General features: G+C 40.1%; 1 pseudogene; it reads right to left on the bottom strand.

The window, feature by feature from the left end:
• Nucleotides 1-12151: 12151 nt before the first annotated feature.
• LOC142434621 (profilin-1 pseudogene) lies at nt 12152-12589 on the bottom strand (annotated as a pseudogene).
• Between the last annotated feature and the right edge of the window lie 914 nt (nt 12590-13503).

The raw sequence follows: 13503 nt of genomic DNA, 5'->3' as shown, positions 1-13503 counted from the left end.
TAATAAAATAGATGACTTGAACCTATGAATAATAAAACACTTAGGCACATCAAAGGAATTCATCAGTAGAGAAAAATGAGATTGGGAAAACATTTTTTAGCAATGACATAATGGTCAAGGGTCTAATTACTAACATATATAGAACTCTACAACACCTCAAGAAGAGAATAACAAATGACCCAATTAAAAAGTGGGCAAAAGATATTAGCTAACAGTTTGCCAAAAATGACACTCTTTTGACCAAAACCAACCAACAAACAAGTGCACTGCCATCAAGTCGATGCCAACTCATTGCAGCCCTATAATACAGAGTAGAACTGCCTTTGTGAGTTTCTGAGACTGTACATTTTTACAAGAGTAGAAAACCCCATCTTTTCCCCAAAGAGTAGCTGGTGGTTTCAAACTGCTGACCTTGTGGTTAGCAGCCCAACTCATAACCACTAGAGTTCCTAAAACAAACACATGAAAAACTGTTCATAATCACTAGCCATCAAGAGATGTAAATCAAAAGAACCTTACATCCACAATGATGACCCAATTAAAAAAAACAGAAAACCATAAATGCTAAAGAGGATGTGGAGAAATTGGAACTTAAAAAAATAAATCATTTTATTGGAGGCTCATACAACTGTTATCACAATCCTTCCATCCATCCATTGTGTCAAGCACATTTGTACATTTGTTGCCATCATCACTTTCAAAACATTTTCTTTCTACTTGAGCCCTTGATATCAGCTCCTCTGCCTAAGCAAGAACTAAAACTCCAGCCCCTACAACCTATGTCAATTCAAATTCCTCAATTATCTATATGCTTACTTATCTCACCTTTATAGGTTCTCCCTGTTTCTGATTCTTTTTTTAAACTCAGCTACCAACTTTTAAACATTTAGAATATCTTATAAAAATAGAAATATTGTTCCAAAATGAATATAACAGAATAAAGAGACATTGAGATATTCAGAGTTGATGTCTTCAACTCATTGCCACATAATTCAAAAAATTAGATTAATATATAAATCAAGTATGGCAAAATGCTATCAATTACTAAAGCTGGGTGGCAGGCATAATAATATTCATTAAATTTTATTGTATGTTTGAAATTTTTTCATAACAGAAAGTTGGGAAGAAATTACACTGTATGTCTAGGTATTTGAAGCATAGTTAAAATAAATACTAGCAAATGATCCTATCACCATCTCAATCCAGAGCTCAAGTAATCTTTTTAAACATTTCAATTTGTTTCTTAGGGTTATTGTTTTTCATTATGTAATATTGCATGACTGCATATTGTAACATAGACCAAATTTAACAATAGCTGAAACAAAATTTTATTTTCCTCAGATGTGAAGGTAGTTCAGGGGTAGTAGGATGACGTTCCTATAAGGGTATCTAGAGATTCAGTCTCCTTTCATATTGCCTCATCATCCTTAGAGAGATGCTCCAATCATATGGTTCAAAATAGCTCACATTTTAGCCATTGAGATAAAGTCAAGGAAAGGAAAGAGACACAGCCTCTCATGTAAGGAGCTGAAGCTAAAGTGTACACATCATTTCCAGTCATATTTCATTGTCCAGTATTATTTCCACCAAGCTGCAATAAAGAGTAGGAAATTTTATTTAAGGACGTATATAATTAACTAAAAAGTCAATTACTTTGGGAAAAACTAAGACTAGTGGTGAACACAATGGCTAATACTTTTTGAATCTTATCATGTGTCTTTCTTTTGCTTGAATTTTAAAAATCATTTTGTTGGGGCTCGAACAATTCTTATCACAATCCATACATACATCCATTGTGTCAAGAACATATGTATATTTGTTGCCATCATCATTCCCAAAACATTTGCCTTCTACTTGAGCCCTTAATATCTGCTGCTCTTTTCCCTTCTCCCTCCACACTCCCCACTACTTCATGAACCCTTCATCATTCATAAATTATTATTATTTTGTCATATATTACACTGTCTGACATCTCCCCCCGCCTTCTTCTCTGTTTTCACTCCCCTAGGGAGGAGGCTATACGTAGATTCTTGTAATCAGTTCCCCGTTCTCACCCCACATTCTCTCCACCCTCCAGGCATCACCACTCTCACCACTGGTCCTGGAGGAGGCATCTGTCCTGGATTCCCTGTGTTTCCAGTTCCTATTTGTACCTATGTACATCCTCTGGTCTAGCCAGATTTTTAAGGTAGAATTGGGATCATGATAGTGGGGGGGAGGAAGTATTTAAGAACTAGAGGAAAGTTATATGTTTCATCATTGCTACCCTGCACCCTGCCTGGTTCATATCCTACCCACACCCCTTCAGTTAGGGGTGTCCGGTTGACGACCATTGGGCTTTGGGTCTCTACTCTGCACTCACCCACATTTTCAATGATATGATTTTTTGTTCCTTGATGCTTGATACCTGATCCCTTCAACAGCCCATGGTCACACAGGCTGGTGTGTTTCTTCCATGTGGGCTTTGTTGCTTCTGAGCTAGATGACCACTTGTTTATCTTTGAGCCTTTAAGACCCCAGACACTATATTTTTTGATAGCTGGGCACCATCAGCTTTCTTCACCACGTTTGCTTATGCACACGTTTGTCTTCATTGATCGTATCAGGGAGGTGGGCACCCCCTGATATGATTTTTAGTTCTTTGATGTCTGATAACTGGTCACTTCTGTACCTTGTGGTCAGACAGGCTGGTTTGTTTCTTCCATGTGGGCTTTGATGCTTCTCAGCTAGATGGCCGCTTGCAGCCATTTTTTTTTAAGAAACTCCTTTGTCTTGGGATGTTTGTCATAGTGAAAGATCTGAAGTAAAAATATTCTGGATTTGGCAAAAGCATCCACTGTGCAAGAATTGAATAACTCCTACAGGAAGTAGTCTCCCATTAAATCAATATCTATCACAGGCTTAACACAATTTACTATTTTCTTGCCTGATTCTCCTGTGGTATGATTCATCCTCCATGTTTCCTTCGCATACATATCCTGAGCATGTTTCTGTAAGGACACATTATACCTGCTTCCCCAACCACAATATTGTTGCCTCAAATTCAACTAAAATGTTTAAAATATTTTGTAATGATATTCTTACCCCTGAATTCATAAATCTCTTTGAATTTTATGTACATACTTAATTTAATGGTGTGTTTTTCTTTTCTATTGCTACCATAAACAATTATTACAAATTTGGAGCCTTGCCTAAACAACATTTTCTCACAATTCTGCATATCAGAAGTCTGAATTAGCTCAGCCGTTTTCTGATTTCTCTGCTACCACATCTCTCTTGGTGCCAGTTATTATTCTGTTATTAGTTTGGGCCAACCCAGAAATTCCAGGATAATCTCCCTATTTCAAAGTCCATACTCTTATTTACATCTGAAAATGATGTTTTGTCATGTAGCATAGTATATGTTCATGGGTTCCAGGGATTAAAGCATGGCATCTTGAGTGGTCATTTTGCCCTCCCTTTTGGATTCTCCAATTGCTCTAAATGTGAACTCCTTGTACCTTTAGAGAAAAACTCTATTGAAGAGGTTCTAGATCTGAATTCTCAAGCTGGAGATTAACTCCAGTGTACCTTTTCTTCTTTCCTTAACTCTCCTTGATTTCTCTGAGACCCACTCAATTTCTCTGACCTAATAACAATTAAAACATCTCCCTGCTTTATATTTCAATATTTAAGAACATTTACATCTGAGTATCTTTTTTTCCCCTGTGACTGTACTTTATTTTTTTTATTAATTTTAACAATTTATTAGGGGCTCATACAATTCTTATCACAGTTCATACATATACATACATCAATTGTATAAAGCACATCTGTACAGTCTTTGCCCTAATCATTTTTTTCTCCTCTTTTCTTTCTTTACATTTTATTAGGGACTCATACAACTCTTATCACCATCCATACATATACATACATCAATTGTATAAAGCACATCCATAAATTCCCTGCCCCAATCATTCTCAAGGCATTTGCTCTCCACTTAAGCCCCTTGCATCAGGTCCTCTTTTTTTTTCCCCTCCCTCCCCTTTCCCCCCTCCCTCATGTGCCCTTGGTAATTTATACCTCGTTATTTTGTCATATCTTGCCCTATCCGGAGTCTCCCTTCCCCCCTTCTCTGCTGTCCCTCTCCCAGGGAAGAGGTCACATGGGGGTCCTTGTAATCAGTTCCCCCTTTCCAACCCACTCACCCTCCACTCTCCCAGCATCGTCCCTCACACCCTTGGTCCTGAAGGTATCATCCACCCTGGATTCCCTGTACCTCCAGCCCTCATATGTACCAGTGTACAGCCTCTGTCCTATCCAGGCCTGCAAGGTAGAATTCGGATCATGGTAGTTGGGGGGAGGAAGCATCCAGGATCTGGGGGAAAGCTGTGTTCTTCATCGGTACTACCTCACACCCTAATTAACCCATCTCATCTCCTAAACGCCTCTATGAGGGGATCTCCATTGGCCGACACTTGGGCCTTGGGTCTCCAATCTGCACTTCCCCCTTCATTTAATATGGTATATATATATACATATACATATACACATACATACACACACTTATATCGTTGGGTTTTTTTTTGCATGATGCCTTATACCTGGTCCCTTGGCACCTCGTGATCGCACTGGCCGGTGTGCTTCTTCCATGTGGGCTTTTTTGCTTCTGAGCTAGATGGCCGCTTGTTCACCTTCAAGCCTTTAAGACCCCAGACACTATCTCTTTTGATAGCCGGGCACCATCAGCTTTCTTCACCACATTTGCTTATGCACCCATTTGTCTTCAGCGATCCTATCATGGAGGTGTGCAGTCAATGATATGATTTTTTGTTCTTTGATGCCTGGTAACTGATCCCTTTGGGACCACTCGATCACACAGGCTGGTGTGTTCTTCCATGTGGACTTTGTTGCTTCTGAGCTAGATGGCCGCTTGTTTATCTTCAAGCCTTTAAGACCCCAGTCACTATCTCTTTTGATAGCCGGGCACCATCAGCTTTCTTCACCACATTTACTTGTTCACCCACTTTGGCTCCAGCCGTTGTGTCGGGAGAGTGAGCATCATAGAGTTCCAATTTAATAAAAGAAGGTATTCATGCATTGAGGGAGTGTTTGAGTAGAGGCCCAAGGTCCTTCCGCTACCTTAATACTTGACCTATAAATGCAGTACACTTAGATCTATTTCCCCATCCTCCTATATATATTTGCATGTACATGTCTTTGTCTAGACCTCCATGAATGCCCTTTGACTCCTAGATCTTTCCTCCATCTCCCTTGACTTTCCTCCTGCCCTACTACCATGCTTCATCGCCACCTGGGCTAGAGTATACCTCTTCTCTAAGCAACCTTACCCTTGATCATTTCCCACCAGGCCTGTCACTCCCCCTTCTCTACCATTTGGGGTCCCATGTTTTTCCCTTGTCCCTGGGTTTGTTAACACCACTTCCGTACCCCCCCTACCCCCCCCACCCCAAGTCCCCCCGGAACTGTCGGTCCCGTTGTTTTTCCTCCAGATAGTTCATCCAGCCTGTCCTATTCAGACAGACCTGTGGAGTCACTAACATGCACGAAAACAAGACAGAGGAAAACAAAGCAGCAGTATACAACCAGACAACAAAACAACAAAAACAAACCACTGACAAAGAACAGAACAAAACAGTTCAGAAGAGAAAAGCTTGTAGTTAGTTCAGGGATCGTTTGCTGGCCCTTAGGAGCGTTTTCCAGTCCAGTCTGTTGGGGCACCACGCCCTGGCCCCAAAGTCCACTTTCAGCATTCCCTGGGGACCTTGCCACTCCATTCCCTTGCTGTTCCGCTGCACTCCCCCAGTGCTTTGCCTCGGTTTGGTGGGATCAGGTCAGGTGCAATTCCCACACTGTGTCTCCGGTGCTGTCCCCTCTATCGCCCTTAGTCACTGAGGGGCATCATGTCTCATAATAGGGCCAGCCATGTTGTTCTCTCTGTGGACTGGCTGCTCTACTCAGGAACATCATCATCACGGCCTGGGGCCAGGCTGTGCTCCACTCTCTCCTCCTGCCCCTTCATCTGCTCCCGTGTGCTCTGATCAGATATGTCCATCTCCCGGAGCTGCAGAGTCAATGTCGTCCTTTGGAACAAATTCTTTTCGGGGGAGGGGGAGGAATCCACTTAATTTATGGTGCTGGGGCCAGCCTCCCAGACCTCTCCACTGGTTCCCTCCTCCCATCTGAGTATCTTCTTGTCCCTTTTTTGATTTGTTCATTAAGAACATGTTTTCCTAAGGAAGTCCCTCTCTTTCCCCAGCTTAAGTAGCATATCTTTCTGTGATTTTTACTTTTACTTGCTCTTTTTATAACAGTTTTATTAGCACTTCATCCATATGTCATACAATTCAATAATGCAATCATATCAAAAAGAGTTTTACAATTGTCACCAGAATCAATTATAGAACATTTTCTTCTTCCTCACTCTCTCTTCTTGTTCTGACAATAAGATCAAAGTTTATTTTTATTTTCTAGCTTCTTATTATGGAAAATTTCAAACATACCCCAAAGTGGAGAGAATCATTCAGCTTCAACAATCCTCAGTACTTAGTTTATTTTTATTTTTAAAACTTTTTATTATGAATTATGTAGGGATTTACATTTCAGACAACCAATTTTAAGAACTTTATTAGTATATCATTCACATATCATATAATTCAATAGTTCAACTATGTTAAAGAGTTGTACAATCATCACTTCAATCAAATTTAGAACATTTTCTTCTTTCTTTTACTCCTTCTTAATTCCCCATTAGTATCCCCATTTCCCCCCTGACCTCCTCTGCCATACACCCAAGAAATCATTAATCCAGTTATTCTCTGAATAAAGTTAACTATCCTGAATTTCATATACATAAAAATATACAGCAATAACAAAGTAAAACAGAGAAAGACATCAATCAAAAAGACAGAAATATTTTTAAATAGGACAAATTTAAAATGGGTCAAAAGAGAGATCAAATGATAAGGTGTTAGATTTTAACTTAACTGCATCTGTAATAATCCACTTTCCAATGTACTTTACATGAAAACAAGGCGATTCACATCACTGGTCTATGGTCAGAGGGAGTGCACAAATGGCTTAATCCACATGTATTTGCCCTTCACTTTTTTTAACTGAAACAACTTTAAAATTGGTCAAAAGGGAGATAAAATGATAAGCTATTACATTTAACTTTACAATGCTTTACAATGCTCTGTTTGATAACAATTCCATCCATATCCCTGGACTATGATCAGAGGGGACTAACCAGAGACCCTGCAAATGGATTTTGGGTTTCCACTGTCGTCCACAGCCTTCTACAAACCAGGTGTTTACAATTTAAGCTCAGACACCATTCTCTCCTTCTAATTTGGATTTTATCATTTACAGCTCTTGAATCAAACAGGTTGGTATGCTTCTTCCATGTGGACTTAATTGCTGCATTACTTAGATGACTGTTTGTTTTAAGACAAGACTTCAGATGCTATTCTTTCTGCTAGCTAGGCACCATCTAGCTTCTTTACTATGCTTTCCTATAACACATCTTCAGTGATCTCTTCATGTAGGTAAGCATGTCATGAGAGCCAATTGTTCTTAGATTGGAGCTAGAACTAAGTGTGAGCCCAAATTCCATTCATATATCTAGGAGATATATATATTTCACTTTAGTGATATTACTATAATTGTATATTAAAGAACATTATAAATCATCCCCTGGAGCATAAGGTAATTCTTGTGGCATTCATTTAGTAATAGTGTAGAATTTAAAATACTGTTGAAAAAATAAAATTATACAAGTATGGGCAAGCTTCCAGACTGCAATAAATGAATTGTTGACTTACACAAATTAAACTCTTTTTTAGCACAAACACATTCATTTATTAATCAAAGGGATGATCCTAATCAAATCAACACTTTGAAATAGTTGTACATAAAATGTGTGTAATAGAATTAATGAAATATAATAACAAAAGAAAGGAGAAAAAAGCAGCATTGAGATTTGCTCATTGAACTGAGCTTGTTCATTCTCACAGCTAATTCTTTACGAAATGATGATAGAATTTTTATTCTACTTTTTCATAGGTCCGGGTACAGGTGACATTGTTCATAACACATTCCACCACCAAGTTTCCATCTTCCAGTTTTCTTGTTATTGTGCTCTCCTTCCCATGCCACTCCTGGTGTTGAACCAAGGCACCAACTGTAAAGTTGCAGACAGTCTGAGCTTTTCTGCTGTCGGCTGCAGTTTCTTCAAAATTTCTCCCAGGTTACAAGAAAACTGTGTAGTTTTCAAAGTTCTCTCGGTTTTCATGGTGAGGGCTTTGCCATCACCAGAAATGACACAGTCACACTTGGCCATTGCACCCATTGTAGAAGAGTCATTCCCACTCTTAGTTTCTTCATGTATTCATCAAAACATTTTCTGTTTACCAGGTGTCATCTTCCCATGAATGGTAGCCATGGTGGGCGAGGATGAGTGGGTGAGCAGGGAAGGCAGAGGAGAGTCTGGTGGGTGAGTGTGCTGTGTCAGATGAAACTCTTAAGGATCTGAACACTATTAACACAAAAAAATGGGGGGTAGTGGTAGGGCAAAACTTTTGATGACATTCACAAAGACAGAACCATTAATTAATGTCATAATACAACAAGGAGGGCATTAAAATAGTAAATATATGGTAGTTCTGGGGCACACTCTAGACAAGAGATCTGAACCAAAGTCCAACAACTACAAGTTTGATAATCTTGAGATGTCAGTTACCTGCTTCTTCTCACACTAGGGAGTGTCAGCCTTCAGTCTAGGAACTACAAAGGAGTTTGATGTAAAGGTCAATTCACATTGTGCTGTTCTGGTAGAGCCTATGGCAGATGTTGTGCCCCTCAAAAGAACAAAATCTAGAATCATAGCAGTCTATAGCATATGACCTGGATACAAACTGGATCAAAAGTGTCCAATTAGGAAGATAGCACAGGAAATATTCTCCGTTTTGGTTCCATATAAATATTGTTAAGCAAATTTTTCCCCAAGGAAAGGCTGCTCCCACCAACAAAAAAATGTAACCGCCTTCTCTCAGACATATATGTCCTGCTCCCCCTTATCTTGACTTTCCCAGTAAAGTTGGATTATCACTCTGATAGGAGTGTCAGTTGATTTAGGGTGACCTTAGCACAATTTTGTTTGGCTAAAGGGTATCTCTCAACTCACTGCCATCAAGTTGAATCCAACTCATAGTGACCCACCCTATAGGACAAATTTAAGATGGGTCAAAAGGGAGAACAAAAATAAGGTGTTAAATTTTTACATAACTACCTCAGCCTTCCTTATTCGATGTCTAACTTGCACATGCCTATGAGGAGATTGAAAATACCATGACTTGAGTCAGGCTCACATTAGTCCTCAAAGTAACACCTTTGCTCCTGTAACAGAATGCTCTTTAGAGGCAAGGATGACAAGACTTCATCCCACATACTTTGGACATGTTATCAGGAGAGACCAGTCCCTGGAGAAGGACATCATGCTTGGTAAAGTAGAGGGGTAGAAAAAAGGAGGAAGGCCCTGGACAGGATGAATTGACATAGTGACTGGAACAATGAGCTCAAATGTGGCAACAGTTGTGAGTATGGTGCAGGACCAGGCAGTGTTTTGTTCTGCAGTACATCAGGCCGCTATGAGACAGAACCAACTTGACAGCACCTAGCAGCAGCACTTCACCTGCACTCCACTTTCCAACACATTCTATTTGATAGCAAGTCTATTCACATCTCTCTGGTCAATTGTCAGAGGGGATTCTCTGGAAGCTTAACCTAGAACAGGGCACTGCCAATAGAGTTTGGACTTTCACTGTCATCCTTAACTGGATGTGCAGAATTCCAGCTGTTCCTTTCTCCAGTCTTGGATTTTATTACTTACAATCCTTGTGTTACACAGGCTGGTGTGCTTCTGTTGTGTGGACTTAGATGTAATCTCACTTAGATGACTGCTTGTCTTAATAAAAGTCTTTATGACCATTAGGAACTCTCTTGGCATAGTGGTTATGAGTTGGGTTGCTAAATGCACAACCAGCAGTTCAAAACCACCAGCCTCTATGTGGGAGAAAGATGAGGTTTTCTACTCTGGTAAAGAGTTACAGTCTAGGAAAGCCCCAAGAGTAGTTCTCCTCTGTCCTATAGGGTGGCTGTGGGTCAGAGTTGACTCAATGACAGTGTGTGAGTTTAAGAGCATTGTGAGAGGGGGGGTGTCTCTAGAATGCAAAAAGGACTAAGCCCTGAGACATGTCAATATGCTGAATTCACACATTTATTCATCAAAGGGATCACACATTTTATAATCAGTACATATTCCAACATAAAATTTGGCATACACAGTTAACACATCAGGCAATACATCATAGGTGGCTAACCTTACTGGTGGAGAGCTCAGAGTGGCATGGTGTCCTCTCTGTGGCGAAGAAGCTCTGAAGCTCGTCTGCCACCAGTAGGGTTTTTATGCATTGAGGTAAACTACTTTTCTTAGTCACACCTTATGTCAATGGCCCTATCTGGTAGTTTTGATAGGTTCTACCAGTGGGCATCTGAAGTTTGTTTACTTGTACAAATAACATGACTGTGGGTTCCTAACTTGGTATTCGTTTTTCATTGCACTTGTTCATATTCAGAACAAAGTTTAAAACAAATATATTTAAAAGGAAAATGAGGAGCTGATTTCAGGAACCCAAGCAGAAAGCGAATTTTGAGAATGATGAGGGCAACGAATGTATAAGTGTCTTTACACAACTGATGTATGTATGGATTGTGATAAGACTTGTATGAGTGCCAATAAAATGATTTTGTAAAAATGGGCAGGGACTGCTAAGGCATCTGGAGATTCTTCCTAGAGCTGTGAAAAGACTCAGATGAGTTACATGATGGTTATTCAACTCTATGACTGTGCTAAAAAGCCATCAATGGTGCAGTTTCAACCAGTCAACTGTATGGTATGTGAATTATAGCTCAATAAACTTGTTTTCAAAAAAAAGTTTAAAGTAAAACAAAATGGAGTTTTCCTTGCTCATGTCAGAGGGTTAGTATGATGTTCTTTATATGAAATTCAGAATAGGTAAATTTATAGAGACAGTAACTAGATTAATAGTTTCTTAGATTTATCGCAGGAAGATTGGATAAATGTGGTGTGAATACCAATGAGAACAAAAACTAAGAAAACATTCTAAAATTGTGGTGATGATTGCACAACTCTTTTTTAATGTATTCAAACCGTTGATGGTTTGGTAAGTGATTTATATGTAAATAAAGAGCCCCCAATAAAATAATTTTAGAAAATTTAAAAAATCAAACTTAAAATAAATAGGCTATCAGTAGAGATTGTTTGGGATGTGAAATAAATGCAAATTGTCAAATACTCACTCTGACATGATTAGATACTTGTGGAAATCGTTAATTTGGTGAGTGCGAAGAATCTGACCAGTCATCAGAAAGGGAAAAAATGAGAAGATATCTATCTATGTAATGAGGTTGGAAAAATCATTGTGATAGAATAAAAAGGAACTATGGTTCACAGTGTGGAGATGTTAGACTAGGCTGGATCGGGTGATTGAAGGAGTCAATTACAGCCAACTGTTGCTAAGGCAACTCAGGTTCCCTGAACAGCCTGGAAGGCCTATGGCATTGTCATTACTGAGACAGATCCGAGGTCAGCGAAGCTTATTAGAAAAAAGGTATGGTTTTGAAGTCCTTGTCCTGTGCTGGGGCTCAAGTCTTGGTAGCAGAAGCATTCCACACTAGGCTACTGGTAGCCACTCTAAAGGCTCCTGAAATTGGAAACCGTGGAATTGAAAATATTCACCCCTTAGAGTCATTCTTTCCTTCCAAACTGCAGGTCACAACCCCATTTGTGTGATGTGAAGTCAATTTAGCAGAACAAGACAAGTTTTTTTTAGTAGAATCTTTTTTTATTCAGAAAAAACAAAAACAAAGTTTTCCAACCACACACAGGAGGAGGGATGGGTAGGAGGAGGTGCCTGTCCATCCAGCCCCAACCTCCACCCCATATGGTTTTGGCAACAATAAGGGGTGTGGGGTAATGGCCCCCAAAATAAAAATGGTGTGTGTGTGTGTGTGTGTGTATGGGGGAGTTGCAAAAGCAGTGGGAAGTGGTGTGGGGAAGAGGCAGACGAGGTCAGTACTGGGAACGCCGCAGGTGGGAAGCCATTTCATAACATTTCTTGTTGATCAAACCACCGTGGACCCATTCTTTGCCCATCAGCAGGACTCGCTGGTAACAGTGAGGTTGAAGGTGGGGACTCCGTCAGTACTCTTGGTGTGAAGATCCGTGGTATATTCCCCGTCTGTCAGCAGTGAGTCCCGGATCACAGAACATTTCAGGCCCCCAAGTGTCAGCCCATTCACGAAAAAACTTGACCGGTCTTTGCCAACAAGAGCTCCAACCTCGGCTGGCGTGATGTTGACGAAGGTTTTCCCGGGGACAGCGGCCCAGACAGAGGATGAGTCCTTATTGCCCACGATGGCCGTGTCCTGACAGGCTTCGTCCGCCATGAGGTTGTCGATGTAGGCGTTCCACCCGGACATGGCGTTGCTACTGGGGCAGCTTCTCGGTGCTTCTCGACAAGGTTTTTTTTTTTTTTAATGAAAAAAGAAATTTTACAAAATAGAATGCATTACACATAAAACCAAAAATCAAACCCATTGCTGTAAATGCTGACTCATAGTAACCCCATATTATAGAGTAAAAGTGGGTCACAAGATTTCAAAGGCTGTAAATCTTTAAAGAAGTAGACTGCCATATCTTTCGCTCCATGGTGGATTCAACTGCAGACCTTTTTTTTGTTAGCTGCTGAGCACTTAACTGTTGCCCCATTACATATAAAGGGAAATATTGTTTTGTGAAACATTGGTTTCAGTTTTGTGTGGGTGTGTGCATGTAAGCATATGTGCATAAGTGTATTACTGAGTTGTGATATAAAATATGTTTCTTATTCTGAGCCAATCCCAAAAAGTGTTTGAAACCCACTATTATCAGCAGGGAAGTCATTTATCAAAGCCATATAGCTAATGTATCTAATTTACATCTCTACGACATCATTTTTATTTGCTCCTTTGTTTTGTTTTTACTGTTGTTGTGAGTCAGATGGGCACGTATAGGGCAGTTATACACATTTAAGGAACAACTAACTCTGGTACCAGAAAAAATACAGGTAATGCTGGGTTTTCTAGGAAACCGGTTTGGGGTAGTGACTGAGTGGGCTTAGCCCTTTCTCCTGACTGATCAGGGATCTACTCCCGAGGATTGGTAACCCTGTGCAAGTGAACATGCAAGTGAAGCCATGAGGAGAGCCTGTTCTGCAGTGCTGGGACCAAATAATGAGTTCCTGGCTAGGATTTTCCAGGGTTTTATGAGCAGTATGTGTCCCCAGGTCTTCAAGTCATCCGCGTGCTTGATAGCCTGCCCAATAGCTATTCCTCACACTTGAAGCCCATTTTTGTTCAAATGTAGAGAAATCCTCAAATGAA

This window comes from Tenrec ecaudatus, chromosome X, assembly GCF_050624435.1.
Source record: "Tenrec ecaudatus isolate mTenEca1 chromosome X, mTenEca1.hap1, whole genome shotgun sequence".
Classification (NCBI taxonomy): domain Eukaryota; kingdom Metazoa; phylum Chordata; class Mammalia; order Afrosoricida; family Tenrecidae; genus Tenrec; species Tenrec ecaudatus.
Note: the sequence above shows the minus strand (reverse complement) of the source record. Positions and strands in the feature narration are given on the sequence as shown.